General features: G+C 41.7%; 1 protein-coding gene across 3 annotated transcripts in view; it reads right to left on the bottom strand.

Moving 5' to 3' along the window:
- Positions 1–17,549: 17,549 nt before the first annotated feature.
- The window catches only part of ZDHHC18 (zinc finger DHHC-type palmitoyltransferase 18), a 63,993-nt gene continuing 58,448 nt past the window's right edge, over positions 17,550–23,094 (bottom strand). For all 3 annotated transcript variants that reach the window (XM_053706986.1, XM_053706988.1, XM_053706987.1), the window contains one exon: positions 17,550–18,161. The gene's annotated coding sequence lies outside the window, so the exon portion shown is untranslated. The remainder of the gene's footprint in view (positions 18,162–23,094) is intronic.

Below are 23,094 nucleotides of genomic sequence, written 5' to 3'. Positions count from 1 at the left end.
AAAGGTTCTGGCGTATATATCTTTATTGGTGTGAATCCAAGGGCTACTCTTGAAGTAGGGTTAGGATTCCCAGGATTTTGTCTTTTTTCCAGGAAAGTCTGAAGAAGGGTTTGTTAATCAGTACCCTGAATGGTCAGATTCTGCATCTTCTATTTTGCTACATAAGCGTCTGGCGGACGTGCCAGATGTGCAATCGTTTTGTCAGGCCTTGTTCAGAATCAGGCCTGTGTTAAGTCTGTTGCTCTTTCTTGGAGCCTTAACTTTGTTCTTAAGTTTGACAGCAGGCTCCGTTTCAGCCATTGCATTCCATAGATATGTTATCTTCGAAGGTTTTGTTTCTTATTGCTGTCTCTTCTGCTCGGAGAGTTTTGGAATTCTCAGCCTTGCAGTGTGATTTGCCTTATCTTATCTTTCTTGTCGATAAGGCGGTTCTTCGTACTAAGTTAGGTTTCCTTCCTATAGTGGTTTTGGGCAGAAATATTAATCAGGAAATTGTTGTTCCTTCTCGTAAAGTACTTTGTTGCACAACTTGGATGTTGTGCGTGCTTTAATATTTTATTCCAGGTGACTAGGGATTTTCGCCAGTCCTCTGTTTCTCTGGGAAACGTAAAGGTCAGAAAGTTTCTGCTACCTCTCTTTCTCTCTGGTTGAGAAGTATATTTCGTTTTGCTTATGAGACTGCTGGACAGCAGCCTCCTGACAGAATTACAGCTCATTCCACTAGGGCTGTCTCCTTTTCTTGGGCTTTCAAGAATGAAGCTTCTGTGGAACAGATTTGCAAGGCTGCAACCTGGTTCTCTTTGCATACTTTTTCCACATTTTGCAAATTTGATACCTTTGCCTCGGGCGAGGTGTCTTTTGGAAGAAAGGTTTTTCAAGCGGTGGTGCCTTCTGTTTAGGTCTGCCTGTCTTGTCCCTCCCTATTCATCTGTGTCCTCTAGCTTGGGTATTGGTTCCCAACAGTAATTGATGAAGCCGTGGACTTACCATATATTAGGAAAGAAAATAAAATGTATGCTTACCTGATAAATGTGTTTCTTTCTGGATATGGTGAGTCCACGACCCTGCCCTTTATTTCAAGACAGTTATTTTTTACTAAACCTCAGGCACCTCTACACCTTGTTTCTCCTTTTTTTTTTTTCTCCATTTTCCTTTGGTCGAATGACTGGGGGTTGTGGGAAGGGAAGTGATACTTAACAGCTTTGCTGTGGTACTCTTTGCCTCCTCCTACTGGCCAGGAGTGATATTCCCAACAGTAATTGATGAAGCCATGGACTCACCATATCCAGAAAGAAACAAATTTATCCGGTAAGCATACATTTTGATTTTTCATATACAGAGGAAGGGGGAGTGTCTGATATTTCCCACTTGCAGTGGGTGTTCCATTTAAACAGAGCTAAACTGGAAGCTTCTAAGTAACATTTTAAACGATTTTATACTGGATTTTTATATCTCTATCTGTGAATATGAATCTTTATAGTAGTGGTCTATTATATGAAAATTGGTGTATACTGCCCCTTTAAAGTTTGTTTGATAAGTTATGGCCGGATTGGCCTACCAGGAGAATTCCTGGTGGGCTGCAGCATTTGGAGCTGGAAAGCTACAATTTAAATGGGTAATTAATGGATGCAATTGGGTTGTAGGGTTGCTATATAACAACAATCTTGCACTTTTATTTCATAAAAAAGTATAATTTAATTCTGAAAAAAAATATTGGTGGAAGGAGTATTACAGTAATCCCCTTTGGGGAAAATGGGGTGTGCACATTCTACTGAGTAAACATAAAATAGGGCTGGTCTTCATATTTTTCCAGGGCTGCTTTTTTTTCCCAGTCTGGCCCTGGCCCATTTTTCAGGAGGAGTAGAGAAAAGGTACTCTGCCTCTCTAACTGCACTGCAAGCAGAGCTATGCTGTTGGTTATTTGCTAGTTTTAGTGTAAATTATGCAGTAATTTGTGTGCAATGCTTAACAACTTTTTTTATGTTCTGTTGGAAGTATGTGTACCTTTTTTAAAGTAGTGAATTTAATGTTTTAGTCAAAAACACACAGGTTTAAGTGTAATGAGTAAATGATTTAGAATGTAGCTACAAAATAAAACGGTTTAACTGCATGTAAACTGCCTAAAACATATAATGTAGCATTTTAATTTTGGACAAAGTGAAATATCTATTAATAATACAGAGGAATAAATTAGAAAGTTCTTACTTTAAAGTTTACTCCTGCTCAGCTGTTCAGTGTTTGCTGTGAACAGAAGCTTCCACAAAACAAGCAGCCTGATCACAGAAAAGGATTGCAGTTATATAGAGTTTCTGAGAAAAAGACAGGAGCTCAGAATGACTGCAGGCAGTAAGAGGTAATTTAAGAAGGTTGTAGATTAAAATAAACAGGCAGCAGTAGATTAGAGTATCTGCAACTTCAGACAGAAGGACAGCATACAACTTGCAATTAACAAGAAATGTTACAGGTGTTTGTTCAAGCTTAAATAGCCAGACCTTAGTAGGAGGTGGTTTTATAAATTAAAAGGTATAGATTTAGAAATCAGGAATATGATAGTATTCCTCCCTTCATGAATCATCTATGAGGATTCCAGCCTAGGTTTTTTGGGATATAGTCTATGAAAAGCTGAGGTAAGTCGTGGAGCATGCACGTCTGTGTGTGGTATCCAAGAGTCGTCTTCTGTTCCATCACCACGCCAATGTACCAGATACTGTAACTTCCCATATCAGAACCAAGAATAGAGTATTTCCTTTCTAAGATAGGGAGAATCCACGGCTTCCTTCATTCCTTACTGTTGGGAAATACAACACCTGGCCACCAGGAGGAGGCAAAGACACCACAGCTAAAGGCTTAAATATCTCTCCCACTTCCTCATTACCCCAGTCATTCTTTGCCTTTCGCCACGTTAGGAGGGTGGCACAGAAGTGTCAGAAGATTCAGAGAGTCTTGAAAAAGGGTATCTGCTCTTCGAGATAGGACCGGAGTTTTAAATAGTCATGTCAACCTCTCAGAGTATTGATGAAAGTTTGAGTCTGGAGATGCAGGGAAAGTTTTTCTGCGAAACCATACAGACTACTGCTAACAGCTCCTAAGCAATCAGTGTTGACAAATTTCACTGCCTGCTTTCTCTCACTCAAGTCTATGTCAGGAGCGCTGCTATAAGACTGTCACACTTGAGAAGCTGTGTTCTGTTCTACAGCATGGATCCTGGAGGTATGGTCATTTCAATTTTTACACATAAAATGCTATAACAGGATCACAGTGTGGCTCCTTTATACTTTGATAGGATCCAGGGTTAATATCCTCTGAAGAGGGTTTATTGAACAGTTGGGGTTAATTAATCAGTGTATTAATTATTTACATGCTGCTTTGTGCGATTTTTTTTTCCTGGGCTGATAGACTGTGTTTTTGGCTGGAACAAACGGGTTTCACTTTTAAGTTTTACTTTTGTTTTTGAATGTGTTGCACAGCTCCTATTACTTGCTGTACTTGTAATAACAGGGGGTGGTCTATGTTCATTTCCTCCATTCTGGCTGAGACTTGAACCTGAGGAGAGCGTTTCCTCTGTTAACTGTCTGGGTCTAGGAGGTGGTGAGTGCCCTAGCCATTGGGAGTATAAAGGTGCAGTTTTCTATAATAAAACACGTTTTTATTTGTGTCCTTCTGTGGGTATAACCTGAGCTTTGGAGGACTCTGACATGTTAGAAGGTACTCCTCTACTAAATCATACCTGTTTATATTGTGAGGAGGCCATTGTTTTCCATATGCCTTAACACAGTTATAAACTCTAAGAAGAGACAAGCCTGCTAAGGCTCTTAGTCCCTCTGAGCCGTCTACCTCTCAGGACTCTGCATCCTGTGAGATTACTACTCTTGCTACATTACCAACTCCACATTCAGTCCACCATAGCACATCTAATTCTCCATCTGGAGGGGGCCTTCTTCCTGTGGACTTTGCTGCGCAGTTACAAACTGTAGTGTCTGCGGCCCTCGCAAGGGAAAGGTTAAACATAGCTCTTCTGACCCGGAGTCATCTAAATATTTATCGGATTTAGCTATCTTGTCCCAGTTATCCAATGATGAGTTAACCTCTGTAGCTTCAGAGGGTAAACTTTCTGGGTCGGAGTCCTTCGCGTCTTAGCCTCCTGCTGCGGAGGAACCGTCCTTTAGATTTAAAATTAAACACTTGTGGGTTTTTTTTTTTAAAGGAGGTTCTGTCTACGTTAGAGGATCCAGAGGCCACACTGCCTGAAGAATCTGATACCTAAATTAGAAAGAGTTTACGAAGACAGGAAAGTTCCTTTGACTGGTTGAAGTCTTGGTCTGCAGATATGACTTCTTAGTCCAGACTCCTTTCTCTTCAAGGGAAAGATTTTATTTGGTCCAGGCCTGGACTCCATTATTTCTACGGTTACCGGAGGCAAGGGTGCCTACCTACCGCAAGATAAGAACAAGTCTAAGGGACGACAATCTTCGAATTTTCGATCCTTTCGTTCTGATAAATCCCAATGACAACAATCCTTCTCCAAGCCCGAGCAACCCAAGAATACTTGGAAGCCAGCTTAGTCCTGGAATAAATCCAAGCAGAATAAGAAACCCGCCGAAAACAAATCAGCATGAAGGGGCGGCCCCCAATCCGGGATTGCATTGTGTAGGGGGCAGACTGTCTCTCTTTTTTCAGACGCCTGGTTCAAGGACATACAGAATCCGTGGGTCCTGGAGGTGGTATCTCAGGGATTCAAGATAGGCTTCAAATCTCATCCGCCAAGAGGCAGATTCCTTCTCTCTAATCTGTCTACCAGACCAGAAAAGAGGGATGCCTTTCTAGGGTACGTTCGGTATCTATCCTCCTTAGGAGTTGTTGTCCCGGTGCCTATCAAAGAGAGGTTTGGGGTTTTATTCAAACCTTTTCGTGGTCCCAAAGAAGGAGGGAACTGTCTGCCCAATTCTGGACCAAATGTGCTTAAACAAATTTCTCAGTGTCCTTTCCTTCAAGATGGAGATAAGGTCCATCCTTCCTTTAATTCAGGAAAACCAGTTTATGACCACTAGATCTGAAAGACGCTTACCTTCATGTTCCAATCCACAGGGAACACTTTCAGTTCCTGAGGTTTGTATTCCTGGACCAGCACTTCCAGTTCATTGCCCTTTTGTTTGGCCCAGCTACTGCTCCAAGAATCTTTACGAGGTTCTGGGGGCTCTTCTAGCTTTTGCCAGAACTCAGGGTAATTGCAGTAGCCCCATACTTGGATGATATTCTGGTGCAAGCACCATCCTTTTCGTCTTGCGGAAGAATTCTCGGAGTCCCTTCTCAGTCTTCTTCGATCACATGGATGGAAGATAAACTTGGAAAAGCGTTCTCTTTATCCCAAGTACCAGGGTGGAATTCCTGGGTACTAGAATAGACTTCATATCCATTAAGGATATTTCTAACAGACCAGAGACGTTGCAAGCTAACTTCGGCATGTCTTGCCCTTCCGGACCTCAGAGTCCCTGTGTGGCTCAGTGCATGGAGGTGATTGGTCTCATGGTGTCCTGTATGAACATCATTCCTTTTGCCAGGTTCTGTCTCAGACCTACCTTTACAACTGTGCATGCTGAGGTAGTGGAATAGCAATCTTTCAGATCTGTCTCAACAGATTGTATTAGACAGCTGGTCGAGAGAATCGCTCTCCTGGTGGCTCTGTCCAGCTCATCTGTCCCGAGGGACATGCTTCTTAAGACCATTCTGGGATATTGTGACTACGGACGCAAGCCGATCCGGATGGGGAGCTGTTTGGGGTGCCAGGAAGGCACAGTGTTGTGGATTCAGGAGGAGTCCTCCCGATCCGCTTCATCCTCGAGTGGTGGCCCGCATCAATCAGTAATCCTGTTTGCTCCATTGTGGCCGCGAAGGACGTAGTTCGCAGATCTAGTGGGGATGTCCTCATCTCCTTTGTGGAATATACCTTGTCGCAGAGACCTGCTGATACAAGGTCCATTTGTTAATCGAAAACAAAATTTATGCTTACCTGATAAATTTCTCTCTTTTGCGATGTACCGAGTCCACGGATTCATCCTTACTTGTGGGATATTATCCTTCCTAACAGGAAGTGGCAAAGAGAGCACCACAGCAGAGCTGCCTATATAGCTCCCCCCTTAACTCCACTCCCCAGTCATTCGACCAAAGGCCAAGGAAGAAAAAGGAGAAATTAAAAGGTGCAGAGTTGACTGAAGTTTTTAAACAAAAATACCATCTGTCTTGAATAGACAGGGCAGGCCGTGGACTCGGTACATCGCAAAAGAAAGAAATTTATCAGGTAAGCATACATTTTGTTTTCTTTTGCATGATGTACCGAGTACCCGGATTCATCCTTACTTGTGGGATACCAATACCAAAGCTTTAGGACACGGATGAAGGGAGGGACAAGACAGAAACCTAAACGGAAGGCACCACTGCTTGCAAAACCTTTCTCCCAAAAATAGCTTCCGAAGAAGCAAAAGTATCAAATTTGTAAAATTTGGAAAATGTATGCCTGCAAATAAAATTTCAAAGCACGAACCACATCCAAGTTGTGCAACAGACGTTCCTTCTTACAAGAAGGATTAGGACACAGAGAAGGAACAACAATTTCCTGATTGATATTCCTGTTAGTAACAACCTTAGGTAGGAACCCAGGCTTGGTACGTAAAACCACCTTATCAGCATGGAACACAAGATAAGGCGAGTCACATTGTAATGCAGATAGTTCAGAAACTCTTTGAGCTGAAGAGATAGCAACTAGGAACAAAACTTTCCAAGATAAAAACGTAATATCTATGGAATGCATGGGTTCAAACGGAACCCCCTGAAGAACTCTAAGAACTAAATTTAGACTCCATGGCGGAGCAACAGATTTAAACACAGGCTTAATTCTAGCAAAAGCCTGAACGTCTGGAACATCTGCCAGACGCTTGTGCAACAAAATAGACAGAGCAGATATCTGTCCTTTTAGAGAACTAGCCGACAATCCTTTCTCCAATCCCTCTTGGAGAAAAGACAAAATCCTAGGAATTCTGATTTTACTCCAGGAGAAACCTTTGGATTTGCACCAAAAAAAAAGATATTTACGCTATATCTTATGATAGATTTTCCTGGTAACAGGCTTTCGAGCCTGAATCAAGGTATTTATGACTGACTCAGAGAAACCCCGCTTTGATAGAATCAAGCGTTCAATCTCCAAGCAGTCAGTTGCAGAGAAAACAAAATTTATGCTTACCTGATAAATTTATTTCTCTTGTGGTGTATCCAGTCCACAGGTTCATCCATTACTTGTGGGATATTCTCCTTCCCAACAGGAAGTTGCAAGAGGACACCCACAGCAGAGCTGTCTATATAGCTCCTCCCCTAACTGCCACCCCCAGTCATTTGACCGAAGACAAGCAAGAAAAAAAAGGAGAAACTATAGGGTGCAGTGGTGACTAGTTTAAAAATAAATAAAAAAAACACCTGCCTTAAAATGACAGGGCGGGCCGTGGACTGGATACACAAGAGAAATACATTTATCAGGTAAGCATAAATTTTGTTTTCTCTTGTAAAGGTGTATCCAGTCCACGGGTTCATCCATTACTTGTGGGATACCAATACCAAAGCTTTAGGACACGGATGGGGGGACAAGGCAGGAACTTAAATGGAAGGCACCACTGCCTGTAAGACCTTTCTCCCAAAAATAGCCTCCGAAGAAGCAAAAGTATCAAATTTATAGAATTTAGAAAAGGTATGAAGCGAAGACCATGTTGCCACCTTACAAATATTTTCAACAGAGGCCTCATGTTTAAAAGCCCATATGGAAGCTACTGCTCTAGTAGAATGAGCTGTAATTCTTTCAGGAGGCTGCTGGCCAGCAGTCTCATAAGCTAAGCGTATTATACTTCTTAGCCAAAAAGAAAGAGAAGTTGCCGAAGCCTTTTGGCCTCTCCTCTGTCCAGTGTAGACAACAAACAAAGCAGATGTTTGACGAAAATCCTTCGTAGCTTGTAAATAAAACTTTAAAGCACGAACCACATCAAGATTGTGTAATAGACGTTCCTTCTTTGAAGAAGGATTAGGACATAGTGAAGGAACAACACTCTCCTGATTGATATTCTTATTAGATACCACCTTAGGAAGAAACCCAGGTTTGGTACGTAACACTACCTTTATCTGCATGGAAAATCAGATAAGGGGAATCACATTGTAAAGCAGATAACTCCGAAACTCTTCGAGCCGAGGAGATAGCTACTAAAAACAGAACTTTCCAAGATAAAAGCTTAATATCTATGGAATGCAAAGGTTCAAACGGAACCCCTTGAAGAACTTTAAGAACTAAATTTAAACTCCATGGCGGAGCAAGAGGTTTAAACACAGGCTTGATTCTAACTAAAGCCTGACAAAACGTCTGAACGTCTGGAATAGATGTTTGTGCAAAAGAATAGACAGAGCAGAAATCTGTCCCTTTAAGGAACTAGCTGACAAACCCTTCTCCAATCCTTCTTGGAGAAAAGATAATATCCTAGGAATCCTGACCTTACTCCATGAGTAACCCTTGGATTCACACCAATGAAGATATTTACACCATATCTTATGATAGATTTTCCTGGTGACAGGCTTTCGAGCCTGAATTAAGGTATCAATGACCGATTCGGAAAAAACACGATTTGATAGAATCAAGCGTTCAATCTCCAAGCAGTCAGACGTAGAGAAATTAGATTTGGATGTTTGAAGGAACCTTGAAGTAGAAGGTCCTGCCTTAGCGGCAGAGTCCATGGTGGAAAGGATGACAAGTCCACCAGATCTGCATACCAAGTCCTGCGTGGCCATGCAGGGGCTATCAAGATCACCGAAGCTCTCTCCTGCTTGATCTTGGCAATCAGACGAGGGAGCAGATGAAACGGTGGAAACACATAAGCCAGGGTGAAGGACCAGGGCGCTGCTAGAGCATCTATCAGCGCTGCTTTGGGAACCCTGGACCTGGACCCATAACAAGGAAGCTTGGCGTTCTGACGAGACGCCATGAGATCCAGTTCTGGTTTGCCCCAAAGTTGGATCAACTGGGCAAATACCTCCGGATGGAGCTCCCACTCCCCTGGATGAAAAGTCTGCCGACTTAGAAAATCCGCCTCCCAGTTCTCTACTCCTGGGATATGGATAGCTGAGAGATGGCAAGAGTGAACCTCTGCCCATAGAAATATCTTTGGAACCTCCAACTTTGCCAGGGGGCTCCTTGTTCCCCCCTGATGGTTGATATAGGTTACAGTCGGGATGTTGTCCGACTGAAATCTGATGAACCTGACCGCAGCTAGCTGAGGCCAAGCCTGAAGAGAATTGAATATTGCTCTTAGTTACAGAATGTTTATTGGAAGGAGGGCCTCCTCCTGAGTCCACGAACCCTGAGCCTTCAGGGAGTTCCAGACTGCACCCCAGCCCAGAAGGCTGGCATCTGTCAATACTATAGTCCATTCTGGCCTGCGGAAACTCATTCCCTTGGACAGATGGACCCGAGATAGCCACCAGAGAAGAGAATCCCTGGTCTCTTGATCCAGATTTAGTAGAGGGGACAAATCTGTGTAATCCCCATTCCACTGATTGAGCATGCAAAGTTGCAGTGGTCTGAGATGTAGGCGGGCAAACGGAACAATGTCCAGTGCCGCTACCATTAATCCGATTACCCCCTTACACTGAGCCACTGACGGACGAGAAATGGAATAAAGAGCATGGCAGGAAGTTAGAAGTTTTGACAACCTGACCTCTGTCAGATAAATCTTCATTTCTACTGAATCTATCAGAGTTCCTAGGAAGGAAACTCTTGTGAGAGGTGAGAGAGAACTCTTTCCTTCGTTCACCTTCCACCTGTGAGACCTTAGGAATGGCAGAACAATGTCCGTATGGGACCTGGCGATTTGAAAAGTTGACGCCTGTATCAGGATGTCGTCTAGGTAAGGGGCTACTGCTATACCCTGGTCTTAGAACCGCCAGAAGGGACCCTAGAACCTTCGTAAAGATTCTTGGTGCCGTGGCTAAACCAAAGGGAAGAGCCACAAACTGGTAATGCCTGTCTAGGAAGGCGAACCTGAGAAAGTGATGATGATGATCCCTGTGTATCGGAATATGTAGATAAGCATCCTTTAAATCCACGGTAGTCATATATTGACCCTCCTGGATCATAGGTAGGGTGGTTTGAATAGTCTCCATCTTGAAGGATGGGACCCTGAGAAATTTGTTTAGGATCTTGAGATCCAAGATTGGTCTGAAAGTTCCCTCTTTCTTGGGAACTATAAACAGATTTGAATAGAAGCCCTGCCCCTGTTCCTCCTTTGGAACTGGGTGGATCACTCCCATAACTAGTATGTCTTGAACGCAATGTAAGAATGCCTCTCTCTTTATCTGGTTTGCAGATAATTGTGAGAGATGAAATCTCCCCTTTGGAGATGAAGCTTTGAAATCCAGAAGATATCCCTGGGAAACAATCTCCAGAGCCAAGGGATACTGGACGTCTCTTGCCCAAGCCTGGGTGAAGAGAGAAACTCTGCCCCCCACTAGATCCGGTCCCGGATCGGGGGCTACTCCTTCATGCTGTCTTAGAAGCTGCGCCACTCTTGAAGTTTCGAAAGGAACGGAAATTAGTCTGTTTGGTCCTTAACTTGTTGGACCTATCCTGGGGAAGGGCGTGGCCTTTTCCTCCAGTAATATCAGAAATGATCTCCTTCAGTCCAGGCCCAAATAGGGTCTGCCCTTTGAAGGGGATATTGAGAAGTTTAGACTTTGAAGTGACAACAGCTGACCAGGATTTAAGCCAAAGCGCCCTACGTGCCTGAATGGCAAAACCTGAATTTTTAGCCGTTAGCTTGGTTAACCCCTTAATGACCGGACCATTTTTCAGTTTTCTTACCCTTAATGACAATGGCTATTTTTAAATTTCTGCAGTGTTTGTGTTTAGCTGTAATTTTCCTCTTACTCATTTACTGTACCCACACATATTATATACAGTTTTTCTCGCCATTAAATGGACTTTCTAAAGATACCATTTTTTTCATCATATCTTATAATTTAATATAAAAAATATCTAAAATATGAGGAAAAAATGGAAAAAACACACACTTTTTCTAACTTTGACCTCCAAAATCTGTTACACATCTACAACCACCAAAAAACACCCATGCTAAATAGTTTCTAAATTTTGTCCTGAGTTTAGAAATACCCAATGGTTACATGTTTGCTTTTTTTGCAAGTTATAGGGCAATAAGTACAAGTAGAACTTTGCTATTTCCAAACCACTTTTTTTCAAAATTAGCGCTAGTTACATTGGAACACCGATATCTGTCCGGAATCCCTGAATATCCCTTGACATGTATATGGTTTTTTTTAGAAGACAACCCAAAGTATTGATTTATGCCCATTTTGGTATATTTCATGCCACCATTTCACTGCCAAATGCGAGCAAATAAAAAAAATTGTTCACTTTTTCACAAATTTTGTCACAAACTTTAGGTTTCTCACTGAAATTATTTACAAACAGTTTGTGCAATTATGGAACAAATGGTTGTAAATGCTTCTCTGGGATCCCCTTTGTTCAGAAATAGCAGACATATATGGCTTTGGCGTTGCTTTTTGGTAATTAGAAGGCCGCTAAGCGCACCACACGTGTATTATGCCCAGCAGTGAAGGGGTTAATTAGGGATCTTGTAGGGACCTTGAAGGGTTAATTTTAGCTTTAGTGTAGTGTAGTAGACAACCCAAAGTATTGATCTAGGCCCATTTTGGTATATTTCATGCCACCATTTCACCGCCAAATGCGAGCAAATAAAAAAAAAAGTGAAATTTTTCACAATTTTAGGTTTCTCACTTAAATTATTTACAAACAGCTTGTGCAATTATGGCACAAATGGTTGTAAATGCTTCTCTGGGATCTCCTTTGTTCAGAAATAGCAGACATATATGGCTTTGGCGTTGCTTTTTGGCAATTAGGAGGCCGCTAAATGCTGCTGCGCACCACACTTGTATTAAGCCCAGCAGTGAAGGGGTTAATTAGGTAGCTTGTAGAGAGCTTGCAGGGTTAATTTTAGCTTTAGTGTAGAGATTAGCCTCCCACCTGACACATCCCACCCCCTGATCCTTCCCAGACAGCTCTCTTCCCTCCCCCACCCCACAATTGTCCCCGCCATCTTAAGTACTGGCAGAGAGTCTGCCAGTACTAAAATAAAAGGTGTTTTTTTTTTGTTTTTGTTTTTTTTAATTTTTCAGCTGTGATGGACCCCTGCCTTAACCCCCAACCTCCCTGATCCCCCCCAAACACCTCTCTAACCCTCCCCACCTACCTATTTGCCACCATCTTGGGTACTGGCAGCTGTCTGCCAGTACCCAGTTTTCCCCAAAAAATAAAGTGTGTTTTTTTTTTATTTTTAAATGTTTTTTTCATTTTTTCTGTAGTGTAGCTGCCCCCCCCAGTACCCCCACCCCCCTAACCCTACCAGATCCTATTATTATTAATTTTTTTTTACAGTTTGCTGCCCCCCCTCCCTCTTAACAAAATTCATTGGTGGCAGTGTTTGCTGCACACACACGCACGCAGGCCCCCCCTCCGCACGCTCCCGGCATCCAGCGTGCACAATGCACTTGTAGGAACCGGATGCCGGGTAGCGATGGGCCGCCCACCCTCCTCCCTTGTAAGCTCCCACCCACCAACGAACGGCCCCATCGCTACCGGTGCAGAGAGGGCCACAGAGTGGCTCTCTCTGCATCGGATGCTTTTTAAAGGGTATTGCAGGATGCCTCAATATCGAGGCATCACTGCTATACCCTGAGAGCTGCTGGAAGCGATTGCGATCGCTTCCAGCACTCTCTTAGACAACTGACGTACCAGGTACGTCCATTGTCACTAACTGCTAGTTTTTGCAGGACGTACCTGGTACGTCAGTTGTCATTAAGGGGTTAAATGAAAAACGGCGTCAGAAATAAATGAATTGGCTAACTTAAGAGCTTTAAGCCTGTCAAGGATATCATCCAACGGGGTCTCTACCTGTAAAGCCTCCTCCAGAGACTCGAACCAGAAAGCTGCTGCAGCCTTTAAAATCAAAAGAACTAGTTACTTCAATATCCAAAATAATCAACACCTTTTGAACAAAGAACAAATGTACTTAAAAAATAAAAAAGTAGATTTGTTAGTGTCAATATCTGATGAAGAAAAATTCTGAATGAGAAAAAACACCACCAGAGAAGGATAATTCATTATGTTGTTGGTCATTTGAAACTTCATCAACTAAAAAAAGAAGTTTGAAAAAGACCTAAAAATGTTATTAGAAGGCAGGATGTCAGACAAAAGCCTTTAAAATAGAATCAGAAAAATATTCTTATAAATTTCTAAGTATATCTTTTACATAAGATGTAAAAAGAATAGCAATATATAAAGCATAAATACTAATGGATTCAGCATGTAAAAGTTTATCATGATAACTTATTACAAACCATAGCTAAAGATAAACATTCATAACATTAAAATAAATGAACTTAGCTTTGGTAGGACTGATATCAGTCAACAGGAATCCCTCAGCATTTCTTGATACAGGAACAGTGTTAGAAATATCTTGCAATATGTAATAGAAAAAAACAACATATAAAGCAAAATTATCAAATTCCTTAAATGACAGTTTCAGGAATGGGAAAAAAATGCAAAAACAAGCCTCTAGTAACCAGAAGCAACAAAAAAATTAGACTTAAATAATGTGAAAAAAAGTGGCGCTAAGTATAACGCCCACATTTTTTGGCGCCAAGTATGACGCCCACACATTTTTTGGCACCAAGAATGACGGTCACATTTTCTGGCGCAAAAAAAAACGTCTGTAACACACATGCGTCAAAAAATGACGCAACCATGAACAAACTTCCGGCATCAACTATGGCGCCGGAAATGACAAAAATTTTGCGCCAAAAATTACGCAATAAATTAAAGCATTTTCTGCCCTTGCGAGCCTAACAGCCCGCAAGGAAAAAAGTCAAATTGAATATTTTTAAGGTAAGAAAAAATATTAATTCATAAGCATTTTCCCAAAAAAATGAAACTGCCAGTCTGAAAGAAGGAATACTGAATATCCTGAATCATGGCAAATATAAGTTTAAAACATATATTTAGAACTTTACATATAAAGTGCCCAACCATAGCTTAGAGTGTCATAAATAGAAATAAGACTTACTTACCCTAAGACACTCATCTACATATAGTAGATAGCCAAACCAGTACTGAAACGAGAATCAGTAGAGGTAATGGTATATAAGAGTATATCGTCGATCTGAAAAGGGAGGTAGGAGAAGAAATCTCTACGACCGATAACAGAGAACCTATGAAATAGATCCCCTAGTGGAAGACCATTGTATTCAAATAGGCAATACTCTCTTCACATCCCTCTGACATTCACTGCACTCTGAGAGGAAAACCGGGCTTCAGCCTGCTGCGAAGCGCATATCAACGTAGAAATCTAGCACAAACTTACTTCACCACCTCCATGGGAGGCAAAGTTTGTAAAAACTGAATTGTGGGTGTGGTGAGGGGTGTATTTATAGGCATTTTAAGGTTTGGGAAACTTTGCCCCTCCTGGTAGGAATGTATATCCCATACGTCACTAGCTCATGGACTCTTGCTAATTACATGAAAGAAACAACCTTACTTTTAAAACTTACTTTTACCATCAAATTTGCTTAATTCTCTTGGTATCCTTTGTTCAAGGAGCAGCCATGCACTACTGGGAGTTAAATGCACATCTGGTGAGCCAATGACAAGAGGCATATACATGCAGCTGCCAACTGGCAGATTGCTCCCAGAAGAGCATTGCTGCTCCTGAGCCTACCTAGGTATGCCTTTGAACAAAATATATCATCAAAGCAAATTAGATAATAGAAGTAAATTTGAAAAGTTAATTAAAATCTTATTCTCTATCCGAATAATTAAATTTTAATTTTGACTACTGTCCCTTTAATAAGTTAGGATTTTGCTGTGTACATTTCTGTATCTTGCTTGCATTTTTTCTATGTGAAATAAGCCTGCCAGTTTCATAAAGTGGGCTGAACAGGCAAAGTTTATTCACAGTCATATTCTCTAAGCATAACTGCAGGTGAAATTTGCTCAAAATTCATAATATACTTATTTAAAGGGACAGTCTACACCAGAATATTTATTGTTTTAAAAGATAGATAATCCCTTTATTACCCAATTCCCTAGATTTGCATAACCAACACAGTTATATTAATACTAGTCCTAAAGCCCGTGTACACAGGCCATTTTTTGCAGTACAGAGGTTCCACCCTTTGCTCTCTCTCTATCCCCCCCGCTCTCTCTATCCCCCCTCTTTTGCTCCCCTTTATTTTACTGTCTTTTGCCGTCTCTCTCCCCCTCTATTTTGCGCTCTCTCCCCCCCTCTTTTTTGATCTCTCCCCCTCTCTTTTACTCTCTTTCCCCCCTCTCTTTTGCCGTCTCTCTCCCCCTCTCTTTTGTTCTCTCTATCCCCCCTCTCTCTTGCTGTCTCTCCATCTTTTGCTCTCTTTCCCCCATCTTTTGCTCTCTTTCCCCCCTCTCTTTTGCTCTCTCTAAACCCCCCTTTCTTTTGCGGTCTCTCTCCCCTCTCTTTTGCTCTCTCTATCCCCCATCTTTTGTGCGCTCTTCCCCCTCTTTTGCTCTCTCTATCCCCCATCTTTTGTGCGCTCTCCCCTCTTTTGCTCTCTCTCCCCCATATTTTGCTCTCTCCCCCTCTCTTTTGCTCTCTCTCTCTTGCTCTCTATCCCCCCTCTTTTGCTCTCTCTATCCCCCCCTTTTGCTCTCTCTATCCCCCCTCTTTTGCTCCCCTTTCTTTTACTCTCTTTCGCCATCTCTCTCCCCCCTCTTTTGCTCTCTCTCTTGCTGTCTCTCCCCCCTCTTTTGCTCACTCTCTCTCCCCTTTCTTTTGCTCTCTTTCCCCCCCTATATTTTGCTCTCTCTAACCCCCCTTTCTTTTGCTGTCTTTCTCCCCTCTCTTTTGCTCTCTCTATCCCCCCTCTTTTTATCCCCCCTCATTTGCTCTCCCCCATCTTTTTCTCTCTCTCCCCCCCATCTTTTGCTCTCTCTAACCCTTCTTTTGCTGTCTCTCTCCCTCTCTTTTGCTCTCTCTATCTCACCTCTTTTGCTCCCCCTCCCCCCTCTTTTGCTGTCTCTCTCACTCTCCCTTGCTCTCTCTATCCCCCCTCTTTCGATCTCTCTTTCCCCCCATCTTTTGCTCTCTCTATCGCCCCTCTTTTGAGCTCTCACTTTCACGTCCGCACGGTGCCGCCTGACCGGCCCCAGAGGCCAGGTGTGTTTGTCCTTGCGCAGTCTCTACTGCGCATGACAGCTTCGGACAAACACACTTGGCCATTTATATTATAGGATACTTTTTACCTCTGTGATTACCTTGTATCTAAGCCTCTGCAAACTGCTCCTTATTTCAGTTCTTTTGACAGACTTGCATTTTAGCCAATCAGTGTGGGCTCCTAGGAACCCCACGTGCGTAAGCCCAGTGTTATCTATATGAAACACATGAACTAACACCCTCTAGTGGTAAAAAATTGTCAAAATGCCCTGAGCTCAAAGGCGGCCTTCAAGGGCTTAGAAATTAGCATATAAACCTCCTAGATTTAGCTTTCAATTAAGAATACCAAGAGAACAAAGCAAAATTTGGTGATAGAAGTAAATTGGAAAATTGTTTAAAATTACATTACATATCCTATCTGAATAATGAAAGTTTGTTTTGGACTAGACTGTCTCTTGAAGTGACTGAAAAGTAATTTATACCAGGGTTCTTCAAACTTTTTTTTGCCCCAAGACCCAGTGCAATGACACTATTTGTATCCTTGGTCTGTAAATTTCTGAAGTAATGTACAAGATAGCTGCATTTTTTGGCAAAGTGACTAAAATGTGTGTGTGTTTTATTCTTGATTGTAGTCACATGACTGTGTGTATGTTAGTACCTTTTACAACACTAACACCACACTCACATATATCTTATTGCCACCCAGTAAACATGGTGTTGTGACCTGGCAAAGAAGAACCCTGATTTATACTAAGCTAAACGCAAATACAAATTATACTGCAACGTAATAACTAGTTTAACTTATACATTCTCAGTGTGCAACAAATATATCTGTCCTGTTAAGTATATTGTTGTTTATTCCAAAACATAAAATTGCTTCTTCATAGTCTTAAGCAACTGGATTTCCAGAAAATAATCCTCCTGGAGTTTGTGCTCATATCTCACTGTCTACAGATGTCAGCAGCCAGGAAGAAATGGCTCTTTTCAGTCTTTGTGCAAGGCTTGTGTTGTCATCGCTCGAATACGGATTATAGAAAAGTTAAAGTGACATTAAACACTAACAACGTTTAATGCAATTCCCTATAGTTTAGTTATGAGTACCACAATTTTGGAACTTATGTTACACTGCAGGTATGTGAAGGAGAGTTGCTCCATATTTGCAAAATCATCAGCACTGGAATACAATGAAAACGAGATTTCAACAGGGCGCACCAATGACTAGAGTAAGGCGGTGAACCTCAATACTACTTATACAATCTATTTAGTGTTTAATGTCTCTTTAAGTTAAAAGAGGGAATGCATACAGACCAGGGGATCCAACATAGAGCTGTGTGAAAATACAACAGATAGCAAAGCGGAGGAAGTGTAAGACATTCAAGAAATGAGTGGAACCTGATGATCAGAGGTATCAAAATCATTAAACAAAATGAAAAAGCCCTTAGACTAGACATGCCCAAAAGGTATATTACCATCTAGCTGTAAATTTATAATGGCAGCTGATCAATAGACCACATGCTTGTTGATGTTTGCCATTGAATCACAAGCAGTGATGGTAAAATGTGTAAATGTTTATTACACACATATATTCTGCACCGCTACAGTGGCCTCAAGTATATAAAAGTATTTTATATAAAGTGTGAGACTTGGCACGCAGTTGTTAACATATTGCCGCACAATACTTGTAAACTAAAATGTCTTTAAATCCTGCAAATATACAAGTAGATTGCACTGGCAAAATTAATTATTAAAAAAGAAGATTCTCCATAACAGCTGGGATGTATTCCTTTCTGAGAGCAAGTCATTCTCTGCAATTCTGTAAAAATGTGATATCAGAAGCTCAATAGATGAAGCTGTTGGAATCTGAGGAGAGAAAAGAGACCAGAATTATAAAAAACAAAACCTGGACGTATAAAATGTTTTTAGAATGCACAATACACCCCCTCCAGAATAATGGCTGCCCCCTTAAAGGGACAGTATACTATAAAAAAGTTTTTCCCTTAATTTGTTTTAACTTTTTTTATCAGCTGCAGCGTATAAAATGTATGAGATTTGCTTTTTAAGGCTTGTATATATGAATTAGCTGATTTTGTGTTTTGAAGCCACAACCTAATAAAATGGGTTGAGCTTGTAGGTATAATCAGATCTCATTACTTTATCACGTTGTGTACATATACCTGCTTCTTTATCTTATATCTGTCAATAAACCAATCACCAATACTTGGAGAGAACAATGAAAAAACAAAATTTATACTTACCTGATAAATTTCTTTCTTTCTTGATACAGTGAGTCTATGGAATCATCAATTACTGTTTGAAATATCACTCCTGGCCAGCAGGAGGAGGCAAATAGCACCACAGCAAAGCTGTTAAGTATCACTTCCCTTCCCACAACCCCCAGTCATTCGACCGAAGGAAAAAGAGAGAAAGGAAGTAAAACAAGGTGTAGAGGTGCCTGAAGTTATATAAAAAACTGTCTGAAAATAAGGGCGGGCTGTGGACTCACTGTGTCAAGAAATAAATAAATCAGGTAAAACATAAATTTAGTTTTCTTTCTTATGACACGGTGAGTCCACGGAATCATCAATTACTGTTGGGAATCAATACCCAAGCTAGAGGGAGGGACAAGACAGGTAACCTAAACAGAAGTCACCACAGATGCAGAACCTTTCTTCCAAAGGAAGCCTCATCTGAGGCAAAAAAAAAATCAAATTTATAGAAAAAGTGGGAAAGAAGACCAAGTCGCAGCCTTGCAAAACTGTTCAGAGGCCTCATTCTTGAAGGCCCAAGAAGAAGAAACAGCCCTAATGGAATTAGCTGTGATTCTCTCAGGAGGCTGCTGTCCAGCAATCTCATATGCCATACGAATAATCCTTCTCAACCAGAGAGAAAGAGAAGTGGCAGTAGCTTTCTGACCTTTACGTTTTCCAGAAAAGCAAACAAACAATGCAGAGGACTGACGAAAGTCCTTCATAGCCTGCAAAGAGAATTTAAGAACTGGCACAACATCTAAGTTGTGTAACAACCGCTCCTTGTGAAAGGAAGGATTAGGACAGAGAGAAGGAACAACAATTTCCTGATTGACATTTCCATCAGAAACAACCTTAGTAAGACAATCAAACTTCGCCATAACTTCTAAGTTGTGCAACAAACGTTCTTTGGAAAAGAAGAACTAAGAAAAGAGCAGGAACCACAATTTCCTGATTAAAATGTCTTTCCGAACCCCTTTAGGAAGGAACCTAACTTAGTACGAAGAACCGCCTCATCAGCATGAAAGATAAGATACGGCAAATCACACTGCAAAGCTGACAATTCCAACACTATCCGAGCAGAAGAGATAACACTAAGAAACAACCTTCCAAGATAACAACTTAATATCTATGGATACAATGGCTCAAACTGAGTTTACTGCCAAACTTTAAGAACAAGTTAATGCTCCCAAGAGGAGCAACAGATTGAAACAGAGGCCCAATACTAACCAAGGCCTGACAAAAGGAGTGCATATCTGGCGTGTTCGCCAGACGCCTATGCAACAAAAAGGATGATGCAGAAAGCTGACCCTTCAGCTAACTGACTGACAAAACCTTTCTCCAGGCCTTCTTGCAGAAAGGACAAACTTCAAAGAATCCTGATCCTATTTCAAGAGTAGCCCTTGGATTCACACCAATAAGATATTTACATCCTATCTTATGGTAAATCTTCCTCGTAACAGGCTTACAAATCTGAATCATGGTCATAATGATCGACTCAGAGAACTATGCTTAGACAGAACTAAGCATTCAATCTCCCATCAGACAGCTTCAGAGAAATCAAATTTAGATGAAAGGGGAGGGACCCTGATCAGAAGTCCTTCCTCAGAGGTCTCCAAAGTAGAGGAGATGGCCTTTCCACTAGGTCCACCTACCAGATCCTGTGAGGCCATGCAGAGACTATTAGAATTACTGACACTCTCTACTTGGACACGAGCAATGACTCGTGGAAGGAAAGCAACTGGAAGAAGCAGGTATACTAGCCTGAAATCCAAAGAGACCGCCAGAGCATCTATCAGAGTGGCCTGAGGAACTCTCGACTCCCGGTATTCACTACTGAAAGTGAAAAATGGATAAGCAATGAAAGTGAGCGTCTGCCCACCGAACAAGTCATGCCAATCATGGCAAAGGAACTCCAGGTTCTTCCCAGGCAGTTAATGTAAGCACTGAGATGAAAATGTTAAACTAAAAACTGACCAGCAGTTAAGGCAACTGAAGTCAAGCCATCAGAGCATTGAAGGTAACTGTCATGTCTGTACCTTTGTCTTTCATCCTCTTATTTATTTGACAAGTTCTGAATAGGTGCTGCCCCTTTAAGAATTTCTAGCTACTCTGCTATATAAGTCAGTTCCTACCTTACATCTTTGCTTGGTATTGAGCCCTGGTATTGATTCTCATACTTGCTGGTAATTGAGCAAATCCTCCTACTCTCCGCCTACAGAGCTTCACTGACCTGAATTCATTGAGACACAGCCTACTCACACCGGATTCACAAGCGATGACTTCACACGCCAACACGCTTGCCGCTACTCAGCTGCTCACTCTCACCGCAGCCGTTCTGAAGGATCTCCGTGTGCCAAGAGACTGCACCCAAACAAGCTCCTCGTCTACACTCTGCTAGCAGGTACCCTTTAACCCTGTATTCTGTTAAGTGTCTGTTAACTGTGGACCAGAGATCGTCTTACTTGCATCCTAATTTGTACTGCCATATAACGCTAGCCTGCTTCCTCATTTTCCTATGCATTTTGCCTTCCCTTGTGCAATACTCTAAAGTACCTTCAACCTCAGACTCAAAATACTCAGCAGCATATTTTTATAATAACCGTAACCTCTTTTTCTTGTGTAATCACCTGTACATCCTCAGATTCAAAATACTCAGCAGCATATTTTTATAATAACGCTACTTTCTAATTTTTGTGTTAACACCTATGCATTGGTTATTTAACTTTGATTGTTCTGCTGCATTCCTTCAGTGTACTATACACATGTGGCAGCCATAGAACAATGAAGTTTACTTTAACCATTATATAAATGTGCTCATACCTGCAAACTGGGTTTTCACATTGGTAATTTAGCAATTAATGTTTCTACCCTTTGCAGCCTTTTCAACAAAATAAATATTTCACCACATCTCAGCCGCTGTGGTTCATACTTAGTCACTGCTTATCTCAACAGAGTACCTCTGACATCACAGTAACTCTCAACTCCATGAAGGTTATGGGGAGAGCAGACGACTCCCAAGTCCATATTCACCAACCCAAGGGGCTAGCGAACGTGGACACTATTACTCAGAAAAATCTCTGGAAGTATGTGCTCCAAGACAGAAGCTCCTGAGGAATCAAAAGATTCTGGAGAAGGTCAACGATCTTGCTAACTCTCGCAGCTAAGCGAGTGCACTATCTCTGATCCACTTTGAGACAGAGCCCCAAGATTCCCGGTCCTGCATGATCGCAGACTATCAGGTGGAATCAATCAAAGGAATGAAGTCCAATGAAGCAACCATCAGACCATTACCTCCATACATTGAGCCACTGGAGGGCCAAACAGAGTGCCGAAAAAGGCAAGAGGAAATAATCCTCGAATTTCTGAAGAAAACAACAAGGTCTCTGTATGAGAGTTTGCTTGTTGAAAAGATGGCGCCTGAACCCTTATGATATCCAGGAAGGGCACCACAGCAATTCCCTGAAACCTATCACTGCCAATATAGCCCCCTCTGAGAGCCATGGCAAGGCCTAAGGGAAGGGACACACACTGAAAGTGTTTGACGGAAAGGCAAAAATCAGGAACTTAAAAGTATGCATCCTCCACGTCTATGGTCACCATGAACTGACCCTCCTAGACCAAAGGAAGAATGGATCCACTGGTTTCCATTTGAAAAACGGTACCCTGAGACAACTTGTTGAGACACTTTAGGTCTACTATAGGATGAAATTTTTTTTTTTCGGGAACTACAAACAGGAATGAATAAAATCCTAGACCCTGTTCCCTTACAGGAACTGGAACTATCACGCACAGGGAAGAGAAGTCTCAAACGCACTACAAAAAGCCACACAGTTATCTGGCCTGCAGATAAATTTAAGAGGAGGAACCCGCCTCAGGGAGGGGAGGAATGACTGTGTAGTAACCCTGAGGTACTATGGCCACAGCCTATCTGGGACATCTCGTATACATGTTTGAAGACAAACAGAGAGACTCAGCCCCCCACCCCCCACCTGGATCCCGGATTGGGGCAAAACTCCTGTAGGTCTATATCTCATCCTGTGGTAGAAAAAATATTTTTCTACTTGAACTATCAGAAATATCAAAAATATTCCTGTCAGATTCAGACCAAACAAGGTCTTACCCTTGCAAGGAAACTCCAGAAGCTTGGATGCAGAGGAAAAATCCACTGACCATGAATATAGCCACAAAGCCCCACAGGCTAGCACAATGAAGATAAATATCTTGGCTCCCTGCATAAAGACTTGCATGGTGGCAGCAGAAATAAAGGAATTGGCTATCTTAAGAGCCTTAATTCTGTTCTGGATCTCCTCCTTAAAGGAGTCTCTACCAATTGGAACAAACAAGGTGTCGCACCAATAAAATGCCGCACTTGACACAGCTTGGACCATTAATCCTGAAGGAACAGCTATCCTCTCTAGAAACTGTATTTCTCTTAGCCATAGTGGAAATGTCCTACTACTATAGGCTCTGTGCGTATGATATTTAAAGGATTACTAACTTTTACCAAATTCAGTATAAAAAAAACACATATAATAAGTTACATG

This window comes from Bombina bombina, chromosome 3 (assembly GCF_027579735.1).
Source record: "Bombina bombina isolate aBomBom1 chromosome 3, aBomBom1.pri, whole genome shotgun sequence".
In the NCBI taxonomy this organism is placed as follows: Eukaryota; Metazoa; Chordata; class Amphibia; order Anura; family Bombinatoridae; genus Bombina; species Bombina bombina.
Note: the sequence above shows the minus strand (reverse complement) of the source record. Positions and strands in the feature narration are given on the sequence as shown.